This window comes from Littorina saxatilis, linkage group LG15 (assembly GCF_037325665.1).
Source record: "Littorina saxatilis isolate snail1 linkage group LG15, US_GU_Lsax_2.0, whole genome shotgun sequence".
Lineage (NCBI taxonomy): Eukaryota > Metazoa > Mollusca > Gastropoda > Littorinimorpha > Littorinidae > Littorina > Littorina saxatilis.
In genome coordinates, this window is record NC_090259.1 from 27528461 (window position 1) to 27530522 (window position 2062).

General features: G+C 35.3%; 1 protein-coding gene across 1 annotated transcript in view; it reads left to right on the forward strand.

Moving 5' to 3' along the window:
- The first annotated feature begins 525 nt into the window (after window positions 1-525).
- Window positions 526-2062, forward strand: part of LOC138948086 (uncharacterized) — a 4463-nt gene continuing 2926 nt past the window's right edge. Inside the window, exon 1 of the mRNA XM_070319610.1 lies at window positions 526-615. The gene's annotated coding sequence lies outside the window, so the exon portion shown is untranslated. The remainder of the gene's footprint in view (window positions 616-2062) is intronic.

The following is a 2062-nucleotide window of genomic DNA, read 5'->3' on the forward strand; positions in this document are numbered from 1 at the left end:
TCTTTTTGCAGTTTGGTCGAAAACAAATTGCGTAAGAATATATGTCATTGATTGCATACGTCCTGTTTTGTGTTTGTTTGTCTATTTGTTTGCTTGTTTATATTTTGTTTGTTTGTTGGTTGGTTTTCTTGTTCTGTCGTGGTCTTCATAAATGTTTCTGTATTGTTTCTATTTAAATTGCATTTTGCTTCTTTTTTTTTAAGCCTTCTCTGTATGATTCTTTAGTAAATATTATATAGTTTTTTGTTCAAGGCAATAAGCCTGAAAGGCTGTCCTTAATTAGGCGAAGTCGACTGCACGAAGTATGCCAAGTTTGTTCATAAAATCGTTAACAAAAATTAACCAAAATAATTTAAAAACCTAAAGATTCGGATACACGTTTTCATCACATCCAAGTCAAAAATCGCGCTGCGGAGGCATTGAGTCTGAAATCCCGGTGCGGCGGCACACGCTCAATATATCCTTGATTATAATTATGGGGAGAATGGAGTGTGTAAAAATCTACGAATGGCCCCTGGCAAGCGGATCAGAGTATAAATACAGGTGGTGCTTGTCCTGGAAGATTCGCAATCAGCACCAACCTTCTCTCTCGGTGTATCTGCCAAACTCCTTCAAGTAAGTGTCATTATAACATTTTCTTTTAAAAGAACATGTATGAATTTTTAAATAAGTGTTTATTTGTTTGTTTGTTTGTTTGTTTGTTTGTTTGTTTCTGTGTTTCTTTGTTTGTTACTTTGCTGTTGAAAAAAACTGTATTTCAAACAAATGTTATTTTTGTGTTTGCTTGTTTTTTGTGTTTTTACATTAGTTTTGACTAAATGTTTTAACATAGAGGGGGAATCGAGACGAGGGTCGTGGTGTGTGTGTGTGTGTGTGTGTGTGTGTGTGTGTGTGTGTGTGTGTGTGTGTGTGTGTCTGTGTGTGTCTGTGCGTGTGTGTGTGTAGAGCGATTCAGACTAAACTAAACTACTGGACCGATCTTTATGAAATTTTACATGAGAGTTTCTATGTATGAAATCCCCAGACGTTGTTTTTCATTTTTTCGATAAATGTCTTTTATGACGTCATATCCGGATTTTTGTAAAAGTTGAGGCGGCACTGTCACATCTTAATTTTTCAATCAAATTGATTGAAATTTTGGCCAAGCAATCTTCGACGAAGGCCGGACTTTGGTATTCCATTTCAGCGTGGAGGCTTACAAATTAATTGATGACTTTGGTTATTAAAAATCTGAAAATTGTAATTAAAATTAATTGTTTGTAAAACGATCCAAAATTACTTTTATTTTATTCTTCATCATGTTCTGATTCCAAAAAAACATATAAATATGTTATATTCGGATTACAAACAAGCTCTGAAAATTAAAAATATAAAAATTATGATTAAAATTAAATTTCCGAAATCGTTTTAAAAACAATTTCATCTTATTCCTTGTCGGTTCCTGATTCCAAAAACAATTAGATATGATATGTTTGGATTAAAAACACGCTCAGAAAGTTAAAACGAAGAGAGGTACAGTAAAGCGTGCTATGCAGCACAGCGCAACCGCTACCGCGCTGAACAGGCTCGTCACTTTCACTGCCTTTTGCACTAGCGGCGGACTACGGTCATTGTGAAAAAATGCAGTGCGTTTAGTTTCATTCTGTGAGTTCCACAGCTTGACTAAATGTAGTAATTTCGCCTCACGCGACTTGTTTTTTCTTTGTTTGTTTGTTAATTTGTTTGTTTGTTTGTTTGTTTGTCTGTTGCTTTGTTGTTTAGTTGTTTCTTTGGGAGTTGGTCGATACAATCGTCGCACAAAAAGATAACGCGTCTAGCGATAGCAAGCAGATGAAACTTATTATCAAGTTCAAAACTAAATTAAGAATAAATGATTGGTTGTAGGTGACTTCTAAATACTATAACGGTCAGAGCGTGACCGCATTGCTAACCGCATTAAAAAGAACTGAAACAAACTTAACCTGAAACTCTGATTTTGTTTTGAAAGTTCTGCAAACATGCAGCTGGTGGCTACAATAGCATGGCACAGCCGAACCTGGTCAAAAAAAAGACTCTTTACGTT